This window comes from Puntigrus tetrazona, unplaced genomic scaffold (assembly GCF_018831695.1).
Source record: "Puntigrus tetrazona isolate hp1 unplaced genomic scaffold, ASM1883169v1 S000000692, whole genome shotgun sequence".
In the NCBI taxonomy this organism is placed as follows: domain Eukaryota; kingdom Metazoa; phylum Chordata; class Actinopteri; order Cypriniformes; family Cyprinidae; genus Puntigrus; species Puntigrus tetrazona.
The window spans coordinates 24,366-51,432 of NW_025048306.1; the positions used below are offsets into that span (position 1 = coordinate 24,366).

General features: G+C 41.1%; 9 non-coding genes and 1 pseudogene across 9 annotated transcripts; all 10 read left to right on the forward strand.

Annotated features, from left to right (window-relative positions):
- Positions 1-1,185: 1,185 nt before the first annotated feature.
- LOC122335027 lies at positions 1,186-1,304 on the forward strand. The gene has a single exon (XR_006248901.1). It is a non-coding gene; the product is annotated as a 5S ribosomal RNA (ribosomal RNA).
- A 1,400-nt stretch (positions 1,305-2,704) lies between these two features.
- On the forward strand, positions 2,705-2,825 carry LOC122335015. Its single transcript, XR_006248898.1, has one exon. It is a non-coding gene; the product is annotated as a 5S ribosomal RNA (ribosomal RNA).
- Positions 2,826-4,227: 1,402 nt separating this feature from the next.
- On the forward strand, positions 4,228-4,344 carry LOC122335018 (annotated as a pseudogene).
- A 1,396-nt stretch (positions 4,345-5,740) lies between these two features.
- Positions 5,741-5,856, forward strand: LOC122335016. Its single transcript, XR_006248899.1, has one exon. It is a non-coding gene; the product is annotated as a 5S ribosomal RNA (ribosomal RNA).
- A 1,400-nt stretch (positions 5,857-7,256) lies between these two features.
- Positions 7,257-7,375, forward strand: LOC122334989. Its single transcript, XR_006248874.1, has one exon. It is a non-coding gene; the product is annotated as a 5S ribosomal RNA (ribosomal RNA).
- Positions 7,376-8,775: 1,400 nt separating this feature from the next.
- LOC122334995 lies at positions 8,776-8,894 on the forward strand. Its single transcript, XR_006248880.1, has one exon. It is a non-coding gene; the product is annotated as a 5S ribosomal RNA (ribosomal RNA).
- A 1,403-nt stretch (positions 8,895-10,297) lies between these two features.
- On the forward strand, positions 10,298-10,416 carry LOC122334999. The gene has a single exon (XR_006248883.1). It is a non-coding gene; the product is annotated as a 5S ribosomal RNA (ribosomal RNA).
- Positions 10,417-11,819: 1,403 nt separating this feature from the next.
- On the forward strand, positions 11,820-11,941 carry LOC122335005. Its single transcript, XR_006248889.1, has one exon. It is a non-coding gene; the product is annotated as a 5S ribosomal RNA (ribosomal RNA).
- A 1,396-nt stretch (positions 11,942-13,337) lies between these two features.
- Positions 13,338-13,457, forward strand: LOC122335002. The gene has a single exon (XR_006248886.1). It is a non-coding gene; the product is annotated as a 5S ribosomal RNA (ribosomal RNA).
- A 1,391-nt stretch (positions 13,458-14,848) lies between these two features.
- On the forward strand, positions 14,849-14,967 carry LOC122334990. The gene has a single exon (XR_006248875.1). It is a non-coding gene; the product is annotated as a 5S ribosomal RNA (ribosomal RNA).
- The last annotated feature ends 12,100 nt before the right edge of the window (positions 14,968-27,067 follow it).

A 27,067-nucleotide genomic window follows, 5' to 3' on the forward strand; every position in this document is an offset into this window, starting at 1 on the left:
GACCTCTTTAGAGCTGCACGTTCCTTTGCAACTCGGGCCCTTCTCTTCGACTTGAGAGGTTGCCAGTCTTGTTTGTCAGTCCAACGGCTTGAATGCAAACTGCACCGGGAAAAAATAAATAAATAAACAAATGATTTAAGAAATTCAAGAATCAACCGAAGAGCTAATTATTTATTCGTTTAAAGAAATCCTAGGCACGGCCGCTTTAAGTCCTTCCGACATTAGGCCCCATTTGTTTCCTCTCGGGGTGCCTGACTACAAAATCCGTATTTGCCTTTTCCTGCGTCAGGAATCCTCAAATAAGATCCACCACATCCACTCTCCTGTAAATTTCAGCTCTGACCCTAATCAAACGACCTGAACATGCTGATCCATGTCTTCAGGATCAACGATTCGTTGAACTCAATTGGTCTATGTTTGCATTGTTTAATAATTGATTCCGTTTTTATTTCATTTTACTTGTTGTAGTTTTTAGTTTTTTTTACTTTTAGTTTGTTTGACACGTGATCACTCCGAGCGGTGTTTCTTTATTCATGTCAGTGGGTGTTTTTTATTGATTTATTTAGTTTTTACGATTTCTAAACAGGTGTCAAAGGTTTTATTTAATTTTGTTCGTGTGAAAGAACTTTTAGAAGTTTTAGTTTGTTTGCCAGGTGATCGCTCGAGCGGCGTTTCTTTGTTCATGTCGATGGGTGTTTTGATCGCCTTTAGCTGGAAATGGAGTGTTCATCGTGGTGGTTGTACATTACTGACACTCTGTGCTCCAGAATTGTATAGCGTTGAGTGCTTTGACAGGATATGGTTGAAATGTAAATAAAGGTGCCTGATTAATTTGATATCGTTGAGAAATAGACTTGCGTTTACTTGCCTCAGTGTGGCTCGCAGCGTCAGCGATGTTTGTCTTCCAACTGAATTAATGTGAGTTGATTTATTAAGGAAGGAAGGCATTGATGTAGGGACGAAGGCGTGAAAAAGAAGGGGAAATGGACGTGTTGTTTTGGCGTGGTGAGGGGCGGCGTAAACGCCGCGCTCCGGCCAAGTTTGCCGGTGGGGCGCCTTTTTCTCGGGCAGACAATGTCGAAGAGTTGCAGAAGACATGAAAAGAGTGGAGTGGAAAAGCTGGTGTGCGTCTTTGGCCTGCTGCCGGTGCCTTCTTTAAATAGCTCGCATTCGCGGGCTGCTTTCGCTTACGGCCATACCACCCTGAGCACGCCCGATCTCGTCCGATCTCGGAAGCTAAGCAGGGGCGGGCCTGGTTAGTACTTGGATGGGAGACCGCCTGGGAATACCAGGTGCTGTAAGCTTTTGCTTTTCCTTCACCAGTCAGCGAGCGCTCTTCTCCAGGGGCCGACTGTTTTGGCTCGCTCGCTCCTTACCCTTTTACATTTGCTGCTGCTTTGCTTTGCCCTTCTCTGTGCCGCCTTTCTGCTTCGTCGCTGTGACGGAGGACAGCTCAACGTCGTCATTCTTGCTTTCTCCTCCAGGGAGCGATAGACAGACCTTCTCTCTCTCTCTACAGCGACCTCTTTAGAGCTGCACGTTCCTTTGCAACTCGGGCCCTTCTCTTCGACTTGAGAGGTTGCCAGTCTTGTTTGTCAGTCCAACCGCTTGAATGCAAACTGCACCGGGGAAAAAATAAATAAATAAACAAATGATTTAAGAAATTCAAGAATCAACCGAAGAGCTAATTATTTATTCGTTTAAAGAAATCCTAGGCACGGCCGCTTTAAGTCCTTCGACATTAGGCCCCCATTTGTTTCCTCTCGGGGTGCCTGACTACAAAATCCGTATTTGCCTTTTCCTGCGTCAGGAATCCTCAAATAAGATCCACCACATCCACTCTCCTGTAAATTTCAGCTCTGACCCTAATCAAACGACCTGAACATGCTGATCCATGTCTTCAGGATCAACGATTCGTTGAACTCAATTGGTCTATGTTTGCATTGTTTAATAATTGATTCCGTTTTTATTTCATTTTACTTGTTGTAGTTTTTAGTTTTTTTTTTTACTTTTAGTTTGTTTGACACGTGATCACTCGAGCGGTGTTTCTTTATTCATGTCAGTGGGTGTTTTTATTGATTTATTTAGTTTTTACGATTTCTAAACAGGTGTCAAAGGTTTTATTTAATTTTGTTCGTGTGAAAGAACTTTTAGAAGTTTTAGTTTGTTTGCCAGGTGATCGCTCGAGCAGCGTTTCTTTGTTCATGTCGATGGGTGTTTTGATCGCCTTTAGCTGGAAATGGAGTGTTCATCGTGGTGGTTGTACATTACTGACACTCTGTGCTCCGAATTGTATAGCGTTGAGTGCTTTGACAGGATATGGTTGAAATGTAAATAAAGGTGCCTGATTAATTTGATATCGTTGAGAAATAGACTTGCGTTTACTTGCACTCAGTGTGGCTCGCAGCGTCAGCGATGTTTGTCTTCCAACTGAATTAATGTGAGTTGATTTATTAAGGAAGGAAGGCATTGATGTAGGGACGAAGGCGTGAAAAAGAAGGGAAATGGACGTGTTGTTTTGGCGTGGTGAGGGGCGGCGTAAACGCGCGCTCCGCCAAGTTTGCCGGTGGGGCGCCTTTTTCTCGGGCAGACAATGTCGAAGAGTTGCAGAAGACATGAAAAGAGTGGAGTGGAAAAGCTGGTGTGCGTCTTTGGCCTGCTGCCGGTGCCTTCTTTAAATAGCTCGCATTCGCGGGCTGCTTTCGCAGACCAGGCCATACCACCCTGAGCACGCCCGATCTCGTCCGATCTCGGAAGCTAAGCAGGGGCGGGCCTGGTTAGTACTTGGATGGGAGACCGCCTGGGAATACCAGGTGCTGTAAGCTTTGCTTTTCCTTCACCAGTCAGCGGCGCTCTTCTCCAGGGCCGACTGTTTTGGCTCGCTCCTTTACCCTTTTACATTTGCTGCTGCTTTGCTTTGCCCTTCTCTGTGCCGCCTTTCTGCTTCAGTCGTTTGCTGTGACGGAGGACAGCTCAACGTCGTCATTCTTGCTTTCTCCTCCAGGGAGCGATAGACAGACCTTCTCTCTCTCTCACAGCGACCTCTTTAGAGCTGCACGTTCCTTTGCAACTCGGGCCCTTCTCTTCGACTTGAGAGGTTGCCAGTCTTGTTTGTCAGTCCAACCGCTTGAATGCAAACTGCACCGGGAAAAAATAAATAAATAAACAAATGATTTAAGAAATTCAAGAATCAACCGAAGAGCTAATTATTTATTAAGTTTAAAGAAATCCTAGATTTTCCGGCCGCTTTAAGTCCTTCGACATTAGGCCCCCATTTGTTTCCTCTCGGGGTGCCTGACTACAAAATCCGTATTTGCCTTTTCCTGCGTCAGGAATCCTCAAATAAGATCCACCACATCCACTCTCCTGTAAATTTCAGCTCTGACCCTAATCAAACGACCTGAACATGCTGATCCATGTCTTCAGGATCAACGATTCGTTGAACTCAATTGGTCTATGTTTGCATTGTTTAATAATTGATTCCGTTTTTATTTCATTTTACTTGTTGTAGTTTTTAGTTTTTTTTTTTTTGCACTTAGTTTGTTTGACACGTGATCACTCGAGCGGTGTTTCTTTATTCATGTCAGTGGGTGTTTTTATTGATTTATTTAGTTTTTACGATTTCTAAACAGGTGTCAAAGGTTTTATTTAATTTTGTTCGTGTGAAAGAACTTTTAGAAGTTTTAGTTTGTTTGCCAGGTGATCGCTCGAGCGACGTTTCTTTGTTCATGTCGATGGGTGTTTTGATCGCCTTTAGCTGGAAATGGAGTGTTCATCGTGGTGGTTGTACATTACTGACACTCTGTGCTCCGAATTGTATAGCGTTGAGTGCTTTGACAGGATATGGTTGAAATGTAAATAAAGGTGCCTGATTAATTTGATATCGTTGAGAAATAGACTTGCGTTTACTTGCACTCAGTGTGGCTCGCAGCGTCAGCGATGTTTGTCTTCCAACTGAATTAATGTGAGTTGATTTATTAAGGAAGGAAGGCATTGATGTAGGGACGAAGGCGTGAAAAAGAAGGGAAATGGACGTGTTGTTTTGGCGTGGTGAGGGCGGCGTAAACGCCGCGCCCGGCAAGTTTGCCGGTGGGGCGCCTTTTTCTCGGGCAGACAATGTCGAAGAGTTGCAGAAGACATGAAAAGAGTGGAGTGGAAAAGCTGGTGTGCGTCTTTGGCCTGCTGCCGGTGCCTTCTTTAAATAGCTCGCATTCGCGGGCTGCTTTCGCTGCGGCCATACCACCTGAGCACGCCCGATCTCGTCCGATCTCGGAAGCTAAGCAGGGGCGGGCCTGGTTAGTACTTGGATGGGAGACCGCCTGGGAATACCAGGTGCTGTAAGCTTTTGCTTTTCCTTCACCAGTCAGCGGCGCTCTTCTCCAGGGGCCGACTGTTTTGGCTCGCTCCTTTACCCTTTTACATTTGCTGCTGCTTTGCTTTGCCCTTCTCTGTGCCGCCGCCAGTGCTTCGTCGCTGTGACGGAGGACAGCTCAACGTCGTCATTCTTGCTTTCTCCTCCAGGGAGCGATAGACAGACCTTCTCTCTCTCTACAGCGACCTCTTTAGAGCTGCACGTTCCTTTGCAACTCGGGCCCTTCTCTTCGACTTGAGAGGTTGCCAGTCTTGTTTGTCAGTCCAACCGCTTGAATGCAAACTGCACCGGGAAAAAATAAATAAATAAACAAATGATTTAAGAAATTCAAGAATCAACCGAAGAGCTAATTATTTATTCGTTTAAAGAAATCCTAGGCACGGCCGCTTTAAGTCCTTCGACACATTAGGCCCCCATTTGTTTCCTCTCGGGTGCCTGACTACAAAATCCGTATTTGCCTTTTCCTGCGTCAGGAATCCTCAAATAAGATCCACCACATCCACTCTCCTGTAAATTTCAGCTCTGACCCTAATCAAACGACCTGAACATGCTGATCCATGTCTTCAGGATCAACGATTCGTTGAACTCAATTGGTCTATGTTTGCATTGTTTAATAATTGATTCCGTTTTTATTTCATTTTACTTGTTGTAGTTTTTAGTTTTTTTTTACTTTTAGTTTGTTTGACACGTGATCACTCCGAGCGGTGTTTCTTTATTCATGTCAGTGGGTGTTTTTATTGATTTATTTAGTTTTTACGATTTCTAAACAGGTGTCAAAGGTTTTATTTAATTTTGTTCGTGTGAAAGAACTTTTAGAAGTTTTAGTTTGTTTGCCAGGTGATCGCTCGAGCGACGTTTCTTTGTTCATGTCGATGGGTGTTTTGATCGCCTTTAGCTGGAAATGGAGTGTTCATCGTGGTGGTTGTACATTACTGACACTCTGTGCTCCGAATTGTATAGCGTTGAGTGCTTTGACAGGATATGGTTGAAATGTAAATAAAGGTGCCTGATTAATTTGATATCGTTGAGAAATAGACTTGCGTTTACTTGCACTCAGTGTGGCTCGCAGCGTCAGCGATGTTTGTCTTCAACTGAATTAATGTGAGTTGATTTATTAAGGAAGGAAGGCATTGATGTAGGGACGAAGGCGTGAAAAAGAAGGGGAAATGGACGTGTTGTTTTGGCGTGGTGAGGGGCGGCGTAAACGCCGCGCTCCGGCCAAGTTTGCCGGTGGGGCGCCTTTTTCTCGGGCAGACAATGTCGAAGAGTTGCAGAAGACATGAAAAGAGTGGAGTGGAAAAGCTGGTGTGCGTCTTTGGCCTGCTGCCGGTGCCTTCTTTAAATAGCTCGCATTCGCGGGCTGCTTTCGCTGGCCATACCACCCTGAGCACGCCCGATCTCGTCCGATCTCGGAAGCTAAGCAGGGGCGGGCCTGGTTAGTACTTGGATGGGAGACCGCCTGGGAATACCAGGTGCTGTAAGCTTTTGCTTTTCCTTCACCAGTCAGCGAGCGCTCTTCTCCAGGGGCCGACTGTTTTGCTCGCTCTCTTTACCCTTTTACATTTGCTGCTGCTTTGCTTTGCCCTTCTCTGTGCCGCCTTTCTGCTTCGTCGCTGTGACGGAGGACAGCTCAACGTCGTCATTCTTGCTTTCTCCTCCAGGGAGCGATAGACAGACCTTCTCTCTCTCTCTACTGCGACCTCTTTAGAGCTGCACGTTCCTTTGCAACTCGGGCCCTTCTCTTCGACTTGAGAGGTTGCCAGTCTTGTTTGTCAGTCCAACGCTTGAATGCAAACTGCACCGGGAAAAAATAAATAAATAAACAAATGATTTAAGAAATTCAAGAATCAACCGAAGAGCTAATTATTTATTCGTTTAAAGAAATCCTAGGCACGCACGGCGCTTTAAGTCCTTCCGACATTAGGCCCCCATTTGTTTCCTCTCGGGGTGCCTGACTACAAAATCCGTATTTGCCTTTTCCTGCGTCAGGAATCCTCAAATAAGATCCACCACATCCACTCTCCTGTAAATTTCAGCTCTGACCCTAATCAAACGACCTGAACATGCTGATCCATGTCTTCAGGATCAACGATTCGTTGAACTCAATTGGTCTATGTTTGCATTGTTTAATAATTGATTCCGTTTTTATTTCATTTTACTTGTTGTAGTTTTTAGTTTTTTTTTTTACTTTTAGTTTGTTTGACACGTGATCACTCGAGCGGTGTTTCTTTATTCATGTCAGTGGGTGTTTTTATTGATTTATTTAGTTTTTACGATTTCTAAACAGGTGTCAAAGGTTTTATTTAATTTTGTTCGTGTGAAAGAACTTTTAGAAGTTTTAGTTTGTTTGCCAGGTGATCGCTCGAGCGACGTTTCTTTGTTCATGTCGATGGGTGTTTTGATCGCCTTTAGCTGGAAATGGAGTGTTCATCGTGGTGGTTGTACATTACTGACACTCTGTGCTCCGAATTGTATAGCGTTGAGTGCTTTGACAGGATATGGTTGAAATGTAAATAAAGGTGCCTGATTAATTTGATATCGTTGAGAAATAGACTTGCGTTTACTTGCACTCAGTGTGGCTCGCAGCGTCAGCGATGTTTGTCTTCCAACTGAATTAATGTGAGTTGATTTAGTAAGGAAGGAAGGAATTGATGTAGGGACGAAGGCGTGAAAAAGAAGGGGAAATGGACGTGTTGTTTTGGCGTGGTGAGGGCGGCGTAAACGCGCGCGCCGGCCAAGTTTGCCGGTGGGGCGCCTTTTTCTCGGGCAGACAATGTCGAAGAGTTGCAGAAGACATGAAAAGAGTGGAGTGGAAAAGCTGGTGTGCGTCTTTGGCCTGCTGCCGGTGCCTTCTTTAAATAGCTCGCATTCGGGGGCCGCTTTCGCTTACGGCCATACCACCCTGAGCACGCCCGATCTCGTCCGATCTCGGAAGCTAAGCAGGGGCGGGCCTGGTTAGTACTTGGATGGGAGACCGCCTGGGAATACCAGGTGCTGTAAGCTTTTGCTTTTCCTTCACCAGTCAGCGAGCGCTCTTCTCCAGGGCCGACTGTTTTGGCTCGCTCCTTTACCCTTTTACATTTGCTGCTGCTTTGCTTTGCCCTTCTCTGTGCCGTCTTTCTGCTTCGTCGCTGTGACGGAGGACAGCTCAACGTCGTCATTCTTGCTTTCTCCTCCAGGGAGCGATAGACAGACCTTCTCTCTCTCTCTACAGCGACCTCTTTAGAGCTGCACGTTCCTTTGCAACTCGGGCCCTTCTCTTCGACTTGAGAGGTTGCCAGTCTTGTTTGTCAGTCCAACGCTTGAATGCAAACTGCACCGGGAAAAAATAAATAAATAAACAAATGATTTAAGAAATTCAAGAATCAACCGAAGAGCTAATTATTTATTCGTTTAAAAGAAATCCTAGGCACGGCCGCTTTAAGTCCTTCGACATTAGGCCCCCATTTGTTTCCTCTCTCTCGGGGTGCCTGACTACAAAATCCGTATTTGCCTTTTCCTGCGTCAGGAATCCTCAAATAAGATCCACCACATCCACTCTCCTGTAAATTTCAGCTCTGACCCTAATCAAACGACCTGAACATGCTGATCCATGTCTTCAGGATCAACGATTCGTTGAACTCAATTGGTCTATGTTTGCATTGTTTAATAATTGATTCCGTTTTTATTTCATTTTACTTGTTGTAGTTTTTAGTTTTTTTTTTTACTTTTAGTTTGTTTGACACGTGATCACTCCGACGGTGTTTCTTTATTCATGTCAGTGGGTGTTTTTATTGATTTATTTAGTTTTTACGATTTCTAAACAGGTGTCAAAGGTTTTATTTAATTTTGTTCGTGTGAAAGAACTTTTAGAAGTTTTAGTTTGTTTGCCAGGTGATCGCTCGAGCAGCGTTTCTTTGTTCATGTCGATGGGTGTTTTGATCGCCTTTAGCTGGAAATGGAGTGTTCATCGTGGTGGTTGTACATTACTGACACTCTGTGCTCCGAATTGTATAGCGTTGAGTGCTTTGACAGGATATGGTTGAAATGTAAATAAAGGTGCCTGATTAATTTGATATCGTTGAGAAATAGACTTGCGTTTACTTGCACTCAGTGTGGCTGGCAGCGTCAGCGATGTTTGTCTTCCAACTGAATTAATGTGAGTTGATTTATTAAGGAAGGAAGGCATTGATGTAGGGACGAAGGCGTGAAAAAGAAGGGGAAATGGACGTGTTGTTTTGGCGTGGTGAGGGCGGCGTAAACGCGCGCTCCGGCCAAGTTTGCCGGTGGGGCGCCTTTTTCTCGGGCAGACAATGTCGAAGAGTTGCAGAAGACATGAAAAGAGTGGAGTGGAAAAGCTGGTGTGCGTCTTTGGCCTGCTGCCGGTGCCTTCTTTAAATAGCTCGCATTCGCGGGCTGATTTCGCTTGCGGCCATACCACCCTGAGCACGCCCGATCTCGTCCGATCTCGGAAGCTAAGCAGGGGCGGGCCTGGTTAGTACTTGGATGGGAGACCGCCTGGGAATACCAGGTGCTGTAAGCTTTTGCTTTTCCTTCACCAGTCAGCGAACCGCTCTTCTCCAGGGGTCGACTGTTTTGGCTCGCTCCTTTACCCTTTTACATTTGCTGCTGCTTTGCTTTGCCCTTCTCTGTGCCGCCTTTCTGCTTCGTCGCTGTGACGGAGGAGGACAGCTCAACGTCGTCATTCTTGCTTTCTCCTCCAGGGAGCGATAGACAGACCTTCTCTCTCTCTCTACAGCGACCTCTTTAGAGCTGCACGTTCCTTTGCAACTCGGGCCCTTCTCTTCGACTTGAGAGGTTGCCAGTCTTGTTTGTCAGTCCAACGCTTGAATGCAAACTGCACCGGGAAAAATAAATAAATAAACAAATGATTTAAGAAATTCAAGAATCAACCGAAGAGCTAATTATTTATTCGTTTAAAGAAATCCTAGGCACGGCCGCTTTAAGTCCTTCGACATTAGGCCCCCATTTGTTTCCTCTCGGGGTGCCTGACTACAAAATCCGTATTTGCCTTTTCCTGCGTCAGGAATCCTCAAATAAGATCCACCACATCCACTCTCCTGTAAATTTCAGCTCTGACCCTAATCAAACGACCTGAACATGCTGATCCATGTCTTCAGGATCAACGATTCGTTGAACTCAATTGGTCTATGTTTGCATTGTTTAATAATTGATTCCGTTTTATTTCATTTTACTTGTTGTAGTTTTTAGTTTTTTTTTACTTTTAGTTTGTTTGACACGTGATCACTCCGAGCGGTGTTTCTTTATTCATGTCAGTGGGTGTTTTTATTGATTTATTTAGTTTTTACGATTTCTAAACAGGTGTCAAAGGTTTTATTTAATTTTGTTCGTGTGAAAAAGAACTTTTAGAAGTTTTAGTTTGTTTGCCAGGTGATCGCTCCGAGCGACGTTTCTTTGTTCATGTCGATGGGTGTTTTGATCGCCTTTAGCTGGAAATGGAGTGTTCATCGTGGTGGTTGTACATTACTGACACTCTGTGCTCCGAATTGTATAGCGTTGAGTGCTTTGACAGGATATGGTTGAAATGTAAATAAAGGTGCCTGATTAATTTGATATCGTTGAGAAATAGACTTGCGTTTACTTGCACTCAGTGTGGCTCGCAGCGTCAGCGATGTTTGTCTTCCAACTGAATTAATGTGAGTTGATTTATTAAGGAAGGAAGGAATTGATGTAGGGACGAAGGCGTGAAAAAGAAGGGGAAATGGACGTGTTGTTTTGGCGTGGTGAGGGCGGCGTAAACGCCGCGCGCTCCGGCCAAGTTTGCCGGTGGGGCGCCTTTTTCTCGGGCAGACAATGTCGAAGAGTTGCAGAAGACATGAAAAGAGTGGAGTGGAAAAGCTGGTGTGCGTCTTTGGCCTGCTTCCGGTGCCTTCTTTAAATAGCTCGCATTCGCAGACTGCTTTCGCTTACGGCCATACCACCCTGAGCACGCCCGATCTCGTCCGATCTCGGAAGCTAAGCAGGGGCGGGCCTGGTTAGTACTTGGTTGGGAGACTGCCTGGGAATACCAGGTGCTGTAAGCTTTGCTTTTCCTTCACCAGTCAGCGGCGCTCTTCTCCAGGGCCCGACTGTTTTGGCTCGCTCCTTTACCCTTTTACATTTGCTGCTGCTTTGCTTTGCCCTTCTCTGTGCCGCCTTTCTGCTTCGTCGCTGTGACGGAGGACAGCTCAACGTCGTCATTCTTGCTTTCTCCTCCAGGGAGCGATAGACAGACCTTCTCTCTCTCTCTCTCAGCGACCTCTTTAGAGCTGCACGTTCCTTTTGCAACTCGGGCCCTTCTCTTCGACTTGAGAGGTTGCCAGTCTTGTTTGTCAGTCCAACCGCTTGAATGCAAACTGCACCGGGAAAAAATAAATAAATAAACAAATGATTTAAGAAATTCAAGAATCAACCAAAGAGCTAATTATTTATTCGTTTAAAGAAATCCTAGGCACGCGCCGCTTTAAGTCCTTCGACATTAGGCCCCCATTTGTTTCCTCTCGGGGTGCCTGACTACAAAATCCGTATTTGCCTTTTCCTGCGTCAGGAATCCTCAAATAAGATCCACCACATCCACTCTCCTGTAAATTTCAGCTCTGACCCTAATCAAACGACCTGAACATGCTGATCCATGTCTTCAGGATCAACGATTCGTTGAACTCAATTGGTCTATGTTTGCATTGTTTAATAATTGATTCCGTTTTATTTCATTTTACTTGTTGTAGTTTTTAGTTTTTTTTTTTTTACTTTAGTTTGTTTGACACGTGATCACTCCGAGCGGTGTTTCTTTATTCATGTCAGTGGGTGTTTTTTATTGATTTATTTAGTTTTTACGATTTCTAAACAGGTGTCAAAGGTTTTATTTAATTTTGTTCGTGTGAAAGAACTTTTAGAAGTTTTAGTTTGTTTGCCAGGTGATCGCTCCGAACGACGTTTCTTTGTTCATGTCGATGGGTGTTTTGATCGCCTTTAGCTGGAAATGGAGTGTTCATCGTGGTGGTTGTACATTACTGACACTCTGTGCTCCGAATTGTATAGCGTTGAGTGCTTTGACAGGATATGGTTGAAATGTAAATAAAGGTGCCTGATTAATTTGATATCGTTGAGAAATAGACTTGCGTTTACTTGCACTCAGTGTGGCTCGCAGCGTCAGCGATGTTTGTCTTCCAACTGAATTAATGTGAGTTGATTTATTAAGGAAGGAAGGCATTGATGTAGGGACGAAGGCGTGAAAAAGAAGGGGAAATGGACGTGTTGTTTTGGCGTGGTGAGGGGCGGCGTAAACGCCGCGCTCCGGCCAAGTTTGCCGGTGGGGCGCCTTTTTCTCGGGCAGACAATGTCGAAGAGTTGCAGAAGACATGAAAAGAGTGGAGTGGAAAAGCTGGTGTGCGTCTTTGGCCTGCTGCCGGTGCCTTCTTTAAATAGCTCGCATTCGCGGGCTGCTTTCGCTTACGGCCATACCACCCTGAGCACGCCCGATCTCGTCCGATCTCGGAAGCTAAGCAGGGGCGGGCCTGGTTAGTACTTGGATGGGAGACCGCCTGGGAATACCACCAGGTGCTGTAAGCTTTGCTTTTCCTTCACCAGTCAGCGGCGCTCTTCTCCAGGGGCCGACTGTTTTGGCTCGCTCCTTTACCCTTTTACATTTGCTGCTGCTTTGCTTTGCCCTTCTCTGTGCCGCCTTTCTGCTTCGTCGCTGTGACGGAGGACAGCTCAACGTCGTCATTCTTGCTTTCTCCTCCAGGGAGCGATAGACAGACCTTCTCTCTCTCTCTACAGCGACCTCTTTAGAGCTGCACGTTCCTTTGCAACTCGGGCCCTTCTCTTCGACTTGAGAGGTTGCCAGTCTTGTTTGTCAGTCCAACCGCTTGAATGCAAACTGCACCGGGGAAAAAATAAATAAATAAACAAATGATTTAAGAAATTCAAGAATCAACCGAAGAGCTAATTATTTATTCGTTTAAAGAAATCCTAGGCACGGCCGCTTTAAGTCCTTCGACATTAGGCCCCCATTTGTTTCCTCTCGGGGTGCCTGACTACAAAATCCGTATTTGCCTTTTCCTGCGTCAGGAATCCTCAAATAAGATCCACCACATCCACTCTCCTGTAAATTTCAGCTCTGACCCTAATCAAACGACCTGAACATGCTGATCCATGTCTTCAGGATCAATGATTCGTTGAACTCAATTGGTCTATGTTTGCATTGTTTAATAATTGATTCCGTTTTTATTTCATTTTACTTGTTGTAGTTTTTAGGTTTTTTTAACTTTTAGTTTGTTTGACACGTGATCACTCCGAACGGTGTTTCTTTATTCATGTCAGTGGGTGTTTTTTATTGATTTATTTAGTTTTTACGATTTCTAAACAGGTGTCAAAGGTTTTATTTAATTTTGTTCGTGTGAAAGAACTTTTAGAAGTTTTAGTTTGTTTGCCAGGTGATCGCTCCGAACGACGTTTCTTTGTTCATGTCGATGGGTGTTTTGATCGCCTTTAGCTGGAAATGGAGTGTTCATCGTGGTGGTTGTACATTACTGACACTCTGTGCTCCGAATTGTATAGCGTTGAGTGCTTTGACAGGATGTGGTTGAAATGTAAATAAAGGTGCCTGATTAATTTGATATCGTTGAGAAATAGACTTGCGTTTACTTGCACTCAGTGTGGCTCGCAGCGTCAGCGATGTTTGTCTTCCAACTGAATTAATGTGAGTTGATTTATTAAGGAAGGAAGGAATTGATGTAGGGACGAAGGCGTGAAAAAGAAGGGGAAATGGACGTGTTGTTTTGGCGTGGTGAGGGACGGCGGAAACGCCGCGCTCCGTCAAGTTTGCCGGTGGGGCGCCTTTTTCTCGGGCAGACAATGTCGAAGAGTTGCAGAAGACATGAAAAGAGCGGAGTGGAAAAGCTGGTGTGCGTCTTTGGCCTGCTGCCGGTGCCTTCTTTAAATAGCTCGCATTCGCGGCGCTTTCGCTTACGGCCATACCACCCCTGAGCACGCCCGATCTCGTCCGATCTCGGAAGCTAAGCAGGGGCGGGCCTGGTTAGTACTTGGATGGGAGACCGCCTGGGAATACCAGGTGCTGTAAGCTTTGCTTTTCCTTCACCAGTCAGCGGCGCTCTTCTCCAGGGGCCGACTGTTTTGCTCGCTCCTTTACCCTTTTACATTTGCTGCTGCTTTGCTTTGCCCTTCTCTGTGCCGCCTTTCTGCTTCGTCGCTGTGACGGAGGACAGCTCAACGTCGTCATTCTTGCTTTCTCCTCCAGGGAGCGATAGACAGACCTTCTCTCTCTCTCTCAGCGACCTCTTTAGAGCTGCACGTTCCTTTGCAACTCGGGCCCTTCTCTTCGACTTGAGAGGTTGCCAGTCTTGTTTGTCAGTCCAACCGCTTGAATGCAAACTGCACCGGGAAAAAATAAATAAATAAACAAATGATTTAAGAAATTCAAGAATCAACCGAAGAGCTAATTATTTATTCGCTTAAAGAAATCCTAGGCACGGCCGCTTTAAGTCCTTCGACATTAGGCCCCATTTGTTTCCTCTCGGGGTGCCTGACTACAAAATCCGTATTTGCCTTTTCCTGCGTCAGGAATCCTCAAATAAGATCCACCACATCCACTCTCCTGTAAATTTCAGCTCTGACCCTAATCAAACGACCTGAACATGCTGATCCATGTCTTCAGGATCAATGATTCGTTGAACTCAATTGGTCTATGTTTGCATTGTTTAATAATTGATTCCGTTTTATTTCATTTTACTTGTTGTAGTTTTTAGTTTTTTTACTTTTAGTTTGTTTGACACGTGATCACTCCGAGCGGTGTTTCTTTATTCATGTCAGTGGGTGTTTTTATTGATTTATTTAGTTTTTACGATTTCTAAACAGGTGTCAAAGGTTTTATTTAATTTTGTTCGTGTGAAAGAACTTTTAGAAGTTTTAGTTTGTTTGCCAGGTGATCGCTCCGAACGACGTTTCTTTGTTCATGTCGATGGGTGTTTTGATCGCCTTTAGCTGGAAATGGAGTGTTCATCGTGGTGGTTGTACATTACTGACACTCTGTGCTCCGAATTGTATAGCGTTGAGTGCTTTGACAGGATATGGTTGAAATGTAAATAAAGGTGCCTGATTAATTTGATATCGTTGAGAAATAGACTTGCGTTTACTTGCACTCAGTGTGGCTCGCAGCGTCAGCGATGTTTGTCTTCCAACTGAATTAATGTGAGTTGATTTATTAAGGAAGGAAGGAATTGATGTAGGGACGAAGGCGTGAAAAAGAAGGGGAAATGGACGTGTTGTTTTGGCGTGGTGAGGGACGGCGTAAACGCCGCGCTCCGGCCAAGTTTGCCGGTGGGGCGCCTTTTTCTCGGGCAGACAATGTCGAAGAGTTGCAGAAGACATGAAAAGAGTGGAGTGGAAAAGCTGGTGTGCGTCTTTGGCCTGCTGCCGGTGCCTTCTTTAAATAGCTCGCATTCGGGGGCCGCTTTCGCTTACGGCCATACCACCCTGAGCACGCCCGATCTCGTCCGATCTCGGAAGCTAAGCAGGGGCGGGCCTGGTTAGTACTTGGATGGGAGACCGCCTGGGAATACCAGGTGCTGTAAGCTTTTGCTTTTCCTTCACCAGTCAGCGAGCGCTCTTCTCCAGGGGCCGACTGTTTTGGCTCGCTCCTTTACCCTTTTACATTTGCTGCTGCTTTGCTTTGCCCTTCTCTGTGCCGCCTTTCTGCTTCGCCGCTGTGACGGAGGACAGCTCAACGTCGTCATTCTTGCTTTCTCCTCCAGGGAGCGATAGACAGACCTTCTCTCTCTCTCTACAGCGACCTCTTTAGAGCTGCACGTTCCTTTGCAACTCGGGCCCTTCTCTTCGACTTGAGAGGTTGCCAGTCTTGTTTGTCAGTCCAACCGCTTGAATGCAAACTGCACCGGGGAAAAAATAAATAAATAAACAAATGATTTAAGAAATTCACGAATCAACCGAAGAGCTAATTATTTATTCGTTTAAAGAAATCCTAGGCACGGCCGCTTTAAGTCCTTCGACATTAGGCCCCCATTTGTTTCCTCTCGGGGTGCCTGACTACAAAATCCGTATTTGCCTTTTCCTGCGTCAGGAATCCTCAAATAAGATCCACCACATCCACTCTCCTGTAAATTTCAGCTCTGACCCTAATCAAACGACCTGAACATGCTGATCCATGTCTTCAGGATCAATGATTCGTTGAACTCAATTGGTCTATGTTTGCATTGTTTAATAATTGATTCCGGTTTTTATTTCATTTTACTTGTTGTAGTTTTTAGGTTTTTTTTAACTTTTAGTTTGTTTGACACGTGATCACTCCGAACGGTGTTTCTTTATTCATGTCAGTGGGTGTTTTTTATTGATTTATTTAGTTTTTACGATTTCTAAACAGGTGTGAAAGGTTTTATTTAATTTTGTTCGCGTGAAAGAACTTTTAGAAGTTTTAGTTTGTTTGCCAGGTGATCGCTCCGAACGACGTTTCTTTGTTCATGTCGATGGGTGTTTTTATCGCCTTTAGCCAGAAATGGACTGTTTAACGTGGTCGTACATTACTGACACTCTATGTCAGACCGACAAACCTTTTCACTGTCCATTTACAAGAGAGTGGATGTGGTGGACCTTATTTGATTTTATTCGCTTAGTAGTTCGGAGAACAGGGTATCAGTATCGCTTTGGCGACCACGCTGATCACTCCATTTCAGCTAAAGGCGATAAAAACTCCCGTTTAAATAAACAAAGACACAGAAGACCAGTATCAGAAATACACTGATTTTGTAGTGCATTGAAATTAAATGCATTGAGACTTTGCATTGCTTTGAACAATTGTGTTATTCAACATACCTTCTTAATTTAATGTTGTCATCCACATTTACCACGGTAAAGACATAAATGGTGGCATGAGGATGGAGAGATTCAAGCAGAGAAAAAAAAAACAGTATCTTAAATACACAGATTTTGTGGTGCATTGAAATTAAATGCATTGAGACTTTGCATTGCATTGAACATTAGGGTTATTCAACATACCTTGTTAATTTAATGTTGTCATCCACTTTTACCACGGTAAAAATCAAACAGTGGCATGTAGATGAAATGTAGAAAAAAATACAGAAATCTTAGAAATACACAGATTTTATGCTTTTGAATAAAAAAATTGATTTTATTTTGTAATAAACATTTGGGTTACTGAACCTGCCTTGTTAGTTGGATGTTGTTATACAACCCACATTTACATGTAAAGGCTCAAACAGTGGTATGTAGATAAAGTATAAAGTATAAAAAGAGACACAGAAGACCAGTATCAGAAATGCACTCATTTTATGTTATATAACGAAAAAATAGCGATTTTATATCGTAATTCATTTTTTGTATACTGCACTTACCTTGTTAATGTTAATGTCCATTACCATGGCAACGTGGCTAAAACAGAGTAAAGATTACAACACAACTGTGTTCCAAAACATGATGTCATAATAACAATAATAGAATGTTCAGGTGCAACTGAACATGGTGTATACAAATCAGAAAAATTATTGTTTTATACTATAGTGAATGTTTGGGTTTTTTTTTACTGAAATTACCTTGTTCAGTTAATGTTAGTAACTTACTCACATTTACCACGGTAAAGACATAAACAGAGGCATTTAAATGAAATATAGAAAGAGACACAGAAGGCCAGTATCAGATATACACAGATTTTGTAGTGCATTGAAATTAAATGCATTGAAACTTTATATTGCAATGAACAATTGGGTTATTCAACATACCTTGTTAATTTATTGTTGTCATCCACAATTACCACGGTAAAGGCATAAACGGTGGCATGTAGATGGAGAGATTCAAGCAGACAAAAACAGACCAGTATCAGAAATACATTGATTTTGTAGTGCATTGAAATTAAATGCATTGAAATTTTGCATTGCATTGAACAATTGGGTTATTCAACATACCTTGTTAATTTAATGTTGTCATCCACTTTTACCACGGTAAAAACTGAAACAGTGGCATGTAGATGGAGAGATTGAAGCAGAGAAAAAAAGACCAGTATCAGAAATACACAGATTTTGTGGTGCATTGAAATCAAATGCATTGAGACTTTGCATTGCATTGAACATTTGTGTTATTCAACATACCTTGTTAATTTAATTTTGTCATCCACTTTTACCACGGGAAAAAAAAATAAACAGTGGCATGAGGATGAAATATAAAAAGAGACACAGAAAACCAGTATCAGAAATACACAGATTTTGTGGTGCATTGAAATTAAATGCATTGAAACTTTGTATTGCAATAAAGAATTGGGTTATTCAACATACCTTGTTAATTCAACGTTGGCATCCACTTTTACCACGGTAAAAACTCAAAAGTGGCATGAGGATGAAATGTAGAAAAAAAATACAGAAGTCTTAGAAATACACAGATTTTATGCTTTTGAATGAAAAAAAATTGATTTTATTTTGTAATGAACATTTGTGTTACTGAACCTGCCTTGTTAGTTGGATGTTGTTATACAACCCACATTTACTGCGGTAAAGTCTCAAACAGTGTATGTAGATAAAGTATAAAGTATAAAAAGAGACACAGAAGACCAGTATCAGAAATGCACTGATTTTATGGTATATAACGAAAAAAATAGCGATTTTATATCGTAATACATTTTTTGTTTACTGCACTTACCTTGTTAATGTTAATGTCCATTACCATGGCAACGTGGCTAGAACAGAGTAAAGATTACAACATGACTGTGTTCCAAAACATGATGTCATAGTAACAATAATAGAATGTTCAGGTGCAACTGAACATGGTGTATACAAATTAGAAAAATTATTGGTTTATACTATAGTGAATGTTTGGTTTTTTTTTTACTGAAATTACCTTGTTCAGTTAATGTTAGTAACTTACTCACATTCACCCTGGTAAAGACATAAACAGAGGCATTTAAATGAAATATAGAAATAGACACAGAAGGCCAGTATCAGAAATACACAGATTTTGTGGTGCATTGAAATTAAATGCATTGAGATTTTGCATTGCATTGAACATTTGTGTTATTCAACATACCTTCTTAATTTAAGGTTGTCATCCATATTTACCACGGTAAAGGCATAAATGGAGGCATGTAGATGGAGAGATTCAAGCAGACAAAAAAAGACCTGTATCAGAAATACATTGATTTTGTAGTGCATTGAAATTAAATGCATTGAAATTTTACATTGCCTTGAACAATTGGGTTATTCAACATACCTTGTTAATTTAATGTTGTCATCCACTTTTACCACGGTAAAAACTCAAACAGTGGCATGTAGATGGAGAGATTCAAGCAGACAAAAAAGACCAGTATCAGAAATACATTGATTTTGTAGTGCATTGAACATTAGGGTAATTCAACATACCTTGTTAATTTAATGTTGTCATCCACTTTTACCACGGTAAAGACATAAACGGTGGCATGTCAATGGAAAGATTGAAGCAGAGAAAAAAAGACCAGTATCAGAAATACACAGACTTTGTGGTGCATTGAACATTTGGGTTATTCAACATACCTTGTTAATTTACTGTTGTCATCCAGTTTTACCACGGTAAAAACTCAAACAGTGGCATGTAGATGAAATGTAGAAAAAAATACAGAAGTCTCAGAAATACACAGATTTTATGCTTTTGAATGAAAAAATTTGATTTTATTTTGTAATAAACATTTGGGTTACTGAACCTGCCTTGTTAATTGGATGTTGTTATACAACCCACATTTACCGCGGTAAAGGGTCAAACAGTGGTATGTAGATAAAGTATAAAGTAGAAAAAGAGACATAGAAGACCAACATCAGAAATGCACTGATTTTATTGTGTACAAGGAAAAAATAGCGATTTTATATCGTAATAAATTTTTTGTTTACTGCACTTACCTTGTTAATGTTAATGTCCATTACCATGGCAACATGGCTAAAACAGAGTAAAGATTACAACACAACTGTTTTTCAAAACATGATGTCATAATAATAATAATAATAATAATAATAATAATAATAATAATAATAATAATAATAATAACAGAACGTTCAGGTGCAACTGAACATGGCTGCTGTTCGGTGTGTTCATTTTACATCATAGTATGTTACACACAGTCCGCTGTTAATCCTACCAAACAGCTTTAAGGTAGTAGGCTTCAAAGCATGTGATTGTAAATGAGTTTGGAAACATGGCAAGTCAGCATTGATAGTCAGTAAATAATGATATCACGAAATAATCGTGAGAAAACGCGCGTCCGACCTAAACAAACAGCGACTTCAAATCACAAAAAAATAAGCAGATCTTGAAATGTATTATTCAAAAAGATTTAAGTCAACTATAGTTACATAGCGTCACCGTGTCATCGATGAAAACAACTCCGAGTAAACTTACAGAAACCGCCAAATTTCCAAACAGCCTGAATCGAATCTTAGAGCGGAGTGAATGATTCAATGATTCACTCATGTCCGTCCGTTCATTCTACCATTTTATTGATCTGCCGTTCTAAGAGATTTTAAAGCCTAAATAGCAAATAAATATCATGCCTAAAATATTTTATAGCCTAATGTTTTTTTTAAGCTTTAGTGTCCTTGTAAATGTAAAATAGTTACATATCACATTCCATTGCATTATGAAATAATGCATACAGGTTTATAATGACATAAGTGTGTCAATGTTCATTTTGGTGAACGACTATTCATTTAATGTTACTTACTGTGTCCCCAGATTTAAGCTTTAATCAAAGACAGAGAGGAAGGGAAAAAGTTTCTAAAAGTGTTCAAATGAACATGTTTAGACAGAACGATAAAATGTTCACATTTCAATCAGAATAAGCAATGAAACGGAACAAACATTTGGATTTGTGTCCTCAATGGAGCATGAAACTCAAATCCAACTCAAAGTTTCTCCCCTGGGCTGAATTACAATTAAAGGAGGAGGTGAGACGGAGGAGGAACGTCAGAAGAATTGTCAAATTGAGTGTGGAGGCATTTTACATGTCCTTGTCGTGATTGGTGGAATTATATCAGCATGCTCCTCCCAAACTATCTTTTGGAACTCAATTGAAGGGTTTTTACAGATGCCTCACTTTCTCTCTCGGCTGGCTGTCTCACTCCGGGAAGGACCAATCAAGGGTGAGAGCAGCTCAACTGGGTCATTACCCTTTGGCCCACAACAGCACACAGCTGACGCAGATAAGTCTGGGCCAGCAGAAGCGTGAAATGCTGTTCAGATATCACTCACACCACAATACAATCTCGCTTTCTGTCTCAGAGCATTGGAAACAATTCGAGGAAGAAAATTAAAATTCTGTCATCATTTATTTGCCCTGATGTCATTTCACTTTTTCTTCTTTGGAACACAAAAAAATTATATTTTGCAGAATGTCCTACATTTTCCAAAAACATTTTAAGACTAAGTAGAAACCATCCGTTATGATCAGCTCAGACGTATGATGCTTTGACGGTTTTAATACAATGAAAATGTCAGTTTTACTGACTAGTTCCAAGAGTACAATGATTGTCAAATCAAAATCTGTCCTAATATTTAACAATTATTTACTAATTGAAATCTTTCTGTTAGGCTAGAATTCACTTTTACGCAAAAGACCCCTAAAATCAATGCTAAAAGTGAATTTCAGGCATCACTATATTATATGAGATTTGCAATATATATATATATATATATATATATATATATATATATATATATATATATATATATAATATAAGTAAAACACTGAAATTAAAAATTCCCAAATGTGGAGATGAGGCGAAGGAATACAGTTATTTTCTTTATGTAAATTAGACATTGATCACATTTATTCAACTATGTGAGACACTGCAAAAACACTTGAATGTTTAACATGCACAATGACATTTTAAATGTAATGGACATGAGATTTATATAATTATTCTATATGCAGTTGGAGAACATATTCATTTAAAGCATGTATAATATGTACTTTTTGTGTAACTACACGTTGTTCTTCTCTGTTTGGTTTTTTAATACCACCTGCTAATGTGCTGCATTTACAAGTTGACGTCAGACCCCAATAACTAGCATTTACAGCTTTAGCTGAAAACACTCTAAATACAATTTTCTTTCTTTTTTTTATTTATGATGTCCGATTAGCTAATCAGCAACAAGCTGCTTCTAGGTGCTGCGATGCAAATTACAATCTTTATTTCCCATGTGTAGTCGGAAGAATGGTTTTAGCCCCAATTAAACTTCAATCTAAATGTTAGGTGACTATAATTTATGAAACCGGTCACCAACAACACTCTCTAAAACAGCTAGTCCAAACTCAATCTTGATTTGATAGAGTTTTGATTAACAAAATGAAATCGGTTAACTTACGGTTATTTTTCACAGCACTGATGTTTTTATGTCCTATTTATATATATATATATATATATATATATATATATATATATATATATATATATATATATATATATTATGTATTATGTCCTATGTCCTATAAAAGAAGTTCAAGTAATGGCACAGCCGTCTTTCCAAGCGAACTTTTTTTTTTTCTAATTTATCTCAATGGCTAATTTATCTAACTTATCTAACTCCAGTCCCACCTTGTTACTCCTGTCGACTGACTGCTGCCTCTGGGATTGAACCCTCTTTACCAATGTGGACTCAGAAAAAGTCTCCTTTCTCATCACACACATTAAACAGAGAGATGGTGTCAGTGAGGTCAGCGCCAGCCACAGACCTGATGGGACAGAAAGAGCCCAACACAAAGCTGAGCTCCATTTGCCACAATCAACCCATCTGAGGAAGTGATTCAGTAGCTCTTTTACCTGGCGCCGCTCCAGTTCTAATTAGCAGCAGTAAATCTTTGTAGCACCCCCTTTGTAGCATTTTTTTTTTTTTAAATAGTATTTTTATTAGAATTTTTAATTTTACAACAAAAACAAAAAGACAAGAAACCCCCTCCCCTCCTCTTAAAAAAAAAAAAAAAAAAAAAAAAAAAAAAAAAAAAATACAATTAACAATTAGGGCATTTGGACAGATGTAGTATTATACACATTCCAACACAAAACACTTCACAAGAGCTAACAGCATGCTGCAATTCAATATCACTGGTCATTTTCACTATAAAATTGAGCAAGATGATCCAAAAATGGCTGCCATATGTTATAAAATTTATCTATGTTGCCTGCAATTCCAAACCGAACTCTCTCCATGTGCAGTATTCCTGTAAGAGAGCTTAACCAAGTCTTGAACTGAGGGATATCCTCGGACTTCCAAAGTCGTAGAATTATACTCTTAGCAATAATCATTCCATAAATAACAGTGTTTTGTACAGAGTCATTATGGTCCATTAAAGAAAGAGAATGTCCGAATAGTGCAATCTCTGGGTCAGGCTCCAACACAAAACCATACATTTCAGAAACCATTTGAAAATGTCACACCAGAAATTATAGAGCTTAGGACAAGTCCAGAAAAGATGGGTAAGAGAGCCTTCTGCAGACTTACACCGATCACATGTAGAAGAAATAGTGGGGAAAATTCTGTGCAGTTTAGACTTTGAATAATGTAATCTGTGCATCACTTTAAATTGAATTAACTGATGCCTAGAGTTAATGGAGCAAGAGCGAATCCTGCTAAGGCTCTCCTCCCAGATTTCAGGTCCTATTTCTATACCCAATTCCTCCTCCCAAGCATTTTTAAGGGAGAGTGTGGAGCAACTAATTTCATTAGAAAGTGCATTTACAAAGTCAGAAACCAAATGTTTGGAATCAGGCGAGACTAACATCAGCCTATAAATTCTTCTTTCCTCTGGGAGAGTTTCAAAATTAGGCACTGCATGGCGTACATAGTTCCTAATCTGCAAGTACCGAAAGAAGTGTGTTTTAGGGAGAAAAATTTGTCTGCTAATTGGGAAAAAGATGCAAAATGTTTATTTATATACAGGTCCTCCAAAGTAACAATGCCATTCTGCCTCCATATGCCGAATGTTGAATCCAATAAGGAGGGAGGAAATGCATGGTTGCGATGCACCGGGGAAAAGACTGCAGTATCAGGCAATTTACAATTCTTCTTTATTTGGTGCCATATTTTCAGGCAGTTCGAGACAATAAGATTATCCACCTTTACAGGTGGAAGTCCAGGGGCTGAGAAAAGAAGCGCTGAGAGGGAACTGTTCCCAACACTACTTTTTTCAATTGCAATCCAGGGGGGGGTATCAACTGAGATTTCCATACTATAATCCTCCTGCCAGTAAACAAGAGCCCTTGCATTTGCTGCCCAGTAATAGTGTAAAAAGCAAGGCAGCCCCAGCCCACCCATCTCTCTAGGCTTCTGTAAATGTTTTTTTGATATTCTGTGGGCTTTGAAACTCCAAATAAAGGGTAAAATTACTGAATCTAATGCTTTGAAAAAGGCTTTAGTCAAAAAAATAGGTAAATTTTGAAATAGATACAAGAATCTAGGCAGAGACAACATTTTAACAGCATTTATACGACCTACCATAGAGAGAGGAAGAGTCCTCCATTTACTAATGTCCGATTTTAAGTTTTCCGATTTCTGTAAGAAATTCAATTTAAAAATTAATTTGGGATTTTTGGGCAGAGTAACACCAAGATATTTAAGTTTATCTGTAATTTTGAAAGGGAGATTTTCTAAAAATTCTGTATCAAGATTAGCATTTAAAGACATAAATTCACTCTTTTGCAAATTAATTGTGTATCCTGAGACTGTACCAAAAGATTTTATAAGGTCCAATAATACTGTTCAGGATCAGACAAAAAGAGGGCAATATCATCAGCATACAATGAGATGTAGTGGTCCACATTCCCCAGTCTTACAGGTTTGATAGATGGATGATTTCTAATACTAATCGCAAGGGGTTCAATTGCTACTGCAAAAAGTAAAGGGCTGAGGGGACACCCCTGTCGTGTGCCACGATGTAATAAAAATGGCTTCGATTTTTCCTGATTTGTGAGAACAGAAGAGGATGGATGGGCATATAATGTTTTAATCCATGACACAAAACGACTCCCAAACCCAAATCCCTCTAAAACGTTTAGCATGTAGGGCCATTCTAATTGATCAAAGGCCTTTTCTGCGTCTAAACACAGAGCAGCCACTTTAGAACTTTTTGGATATTTGTTATACATTATGTGCATTAATCTTCTAACGTTAAAAAATTAAAATCTATTGGGGACAAAACCTGTTTGATCTGCATGTATAATGGATGAAATATGTTTATTTACTCTATTAGCTAATATTTTGGTAAAGATTTTGATATCAGAATTAAGTAACGCAATAGGTCGATAAGATGAAGGCTCAGTTCCATCCCTACCCTCTTTCAGTATTAATGAGATATTAGCATTATATAATGTTACAGGAAATTTTTGAGTCTCTAGGGAATGCGTGAACATCCTCAATAGAAGGGGGGCCAGCTTCTCAGAATATGTTTTATATAATTCAATACCGAAACCATCAGGTCCCGCTGCTTTGCCATTGGGAAAGGACTTTATAGCATCAACAATCTCTTGGGACGTAACATCAGAATTCAGGGCCTCAGAGGCAGCGTCACTCAGCTTAGGAAGATTCACAGAGCTCAGCCAATCAGAAACATTTCCCCCTGCCTTTGATGAATACAATTCTTCATAATATTGTTTAAAACAATCATTTATGCCTTTTGGATCAACAATTACATCACCTGATTTTGATTTAATTTTGTGTATAGATTTATTGGCTTGTAAACCTCTCAGTTGTCGAGACAGCAATTTATGAGGCTTATCTCCCAGCTCAAAGTATTTTTGTCTCACTCTTAACAGCTGATCCCATACCTGCTCAGATAAAATAGTATTATATTCATATTTCAATTTTAGAATGGCTTGTAGTGTAGAAGGGTTAGAAGAGTTTCTATAAGAGGGCTCTAAATTAGATAATTCTTCTTCTATTTCTAAGAGACGCCTACGTTTGTCTCGCCTGGCTGAGGACTCAAAAGAAATAATATGGCCCCTAATCACCACCTTAAGGGTTTCCCAAAGGATGGAATCAGTGACTTCAGCATTATCATTAATCTCTAAAAATTCTGATATCTTGTTAAATATAAATCGGGTAAATGTCGCATCAGAGAGTAAAGCAGGACGAAAACGCCAGCAATATGGTTTAGTCTTATGGCCAAAATCAAAAATAACTGAAGTTGGTGCGTGATCAGAGATTAAAATGTTGTGATAATCTGAGGCGACAACATTTGATATAAGTTTAGAGTCTAATAAAAAATAATCGATTCTGGAAAAAGACTTGTGTCTTTGTAAAAAAAAAAAAAAAGAGTAGTCTCTACCTGAGGGATGTAGCAGCCTCCATATATCGACCAGGTTCATGGAGGACATTAGGTCATTCAAAACCATGGAGGCAGAAGGCAACTGGCTTACCTGGGTTGACCTGTCCAAAATGTTGTCAAGCACACAATTAAAATCCCCACCTATAATTACATGTGAATCAGTAAAATCAGACAATAGGTTAAATATTTTGGTGAAGAAAGTTGGATCGTCAAAATTGGGCCCATAGACATTTAGAAGTGTGACATAAAATGAATAAATATAACCCGTTACCAAAATATATCGACCATTTGGGTCACGCAGGGTAGAAATATGTCTGAATGGAACTGTCTTGCGAATTAAAATTGCAACTCCTCTAGCCTTACTGGAAAACACGGACTGAAAAATATGGCCTGCCCAGCTGCATTTGAGCATCTTCTCCTTTGTGGACCTAATATGTTTTTCCTGTAAATATATAACATCTGCAGACAAGGATTTCAGATGTGAAAATACCTTAGCACGCTTAACCACATGACCCATACCTCGCACGTTCCAGCTGGTAAAAGTAATGCTGTTGCTCTTAGAAGGTAAACTAGAAGTCATACCACAAATAAAATTGAACAGTGTACATGCCTGCCGCCCTTTTAAAACATTTGAAGTAAAAAAAATAATAACCAAAAAAGAACATTATCCCCCAACCCCCATCCCACTTTCCCAAACAAAGTGAGAATACACATCCCAAAAAATCACTAAGGGGTTGCCGGACCATCGGAACAGTAGAACTTCGGTCGTGTAGCTCCCACTCCATGCTCATGTAAAGAACAAAACAAGCGGTCATCTAAATGTTCCAGTCCAAATAGCGCTGCTGCGAGAAAAGTCACCTACATACCCAGACAAAGGATATCAACATATGTCTTTAGCGATTTTGAGACAGCGTTCCAATAAAGGTCACCGCTTCCTTGGCAGAGGAAAACACCTCATCAGTGGTACCGTGCGAAACGCGCAGTCTTGCAGGGTAAATGAACCCGTTCCTCACCCCGGCATCTCGGAGTTGTTTCCTGACATCCTGAAATGCCTGGCGCTGTTTCGTTATTTCGGCGGGAAGATCTGGGAAACTGTGTATCGGCCTTTCCTTATAACGAAGAGGGAACTGTTGACTAGCCAGCTGAAGTATTTTTTCCTTCATTTTAAAGTGATGAATCTTGGCTATCATCACACGCGGCCGCGCGTTTTCTCCAGGTGACTGCCTCCCCAGCCGATGAGCGCGATCCACCTCAAGTGGTTTAGAAAAGTTACTAGCGCCCAGCAGATCAGGAATAAACTCCGTCAGAAATTCCGTGGGCTGCCCGTTTTCTATCTTCTTAGGTAAGCCGACGATTTTAATGTTTTGTCACCT